Raw genomic sequence first — 1,216 nt, 5'->3', positions numbered from 1 at the left:
CCACATCAAAATAATTAAACTGTTATAAAATTCAAAATTCATGCAATTCTTTTCTTTTTCAATTAAGAACATTTTTTCATTTAAGAGAGGTGATGGATTCATAGGACATTCATAGCTTTAAGGCATAGACACTAAGACACTAATGATCACAAGACACAAACATAGATAAACATAAGCACTAAAATTCGAAAAACAGGAAAATAAAGAACAAGGATATTAAAGAACGGGTCCACCTTAGTGATGGCGGCTTGTTCTTCCTCTTGAAGATCCCATGGAGTGCTTGAGCTCCTCAATGTCTCTTCCTTGTCTTTGTTGCTCCTCTCTCATGCTTCTTTGATCTTCTCTAATTTCATGGAGGAGGATGGAATGTTCTTGGTGCTCCACCCTTAGTTGTCCCATGTTGGAACACAATTCTCCTATGGAGGTGTTTAGTTGCTCCCAATAGTTTTGTGGAGGAAAGTGCATCCCTTGAGGCATCTCAGGGATTTGATGATGAGAGGGGTCTCTTGCCTTGCTCCATCCTTTTCTTAGTGATGGGCTTGAGGTCATGCCTTCTCAGTTGAACCGGCTTCCCTCTTGAGTTTCTCTTCCATTTCTATGTCAACTCCAACTGAATAACAGAGGTGACAAATGAGATGAGGGAAGGCTAACCTTGCCAAGGTAGAGGACTTGTCTGCCACCTTATAAAGTTCTTGGGCTATAACCTCATGAACTTCTATTTCTTCTCCAATCATGATGCTATGAATCATGATAGCCCGGTCTATAGTAACTTCGGACCGGTTGCTGGTGGGAATGATTGAGCGTTGGATAAACTCCAACCATCCCCTAGCCACGGGTTTGAGGTCATGCCTTCTCAATTGAACCGGCTTTCCTCTTGAATCTCTCTTCCATTGGGCGCCCTCTTCACAAATGACTGTGAGGACTTGGTCCAACTTTTGATCAAAGTTGACCCTTCTAGTGTAAGGATGTTCATCTCCTTGCATCATGGGCAAGTTAAATGCCAACCTTACATTTTCCGGACTAAAATCCAAGTATTTCCCCCGAACCATTGTAAGTCAATTCTTTGGGTCTGGGTTCACACTTTGATCATGGTTCTTGGTGATCCATGCATTGGCATAGAACTCTTGAACCATTAAGATTCCGACTTGTTGAATGAGGTTGGTAAGAACTTCCCAACCTCTCATTCGGATCTCATGTCGGATCTCCGGATATTCAC

This window comes from Arachis duranensis, chromosome 3 (assembly GCF_000817695.3).
Source record: "Arachis duranensis cultivar V14167 chromosome 3, aradu.V14167.gnm2.J7QH, whole genome shotgun sequence".
NCBI lineage: Eukaryota > Viridiplantae > Streptophyta > Magnoliopsida > Fabales > Fabaceae > Arachis > Arachis duranensis.
This window is presented reverse-complemented; position numbering follows the sequence as displayed.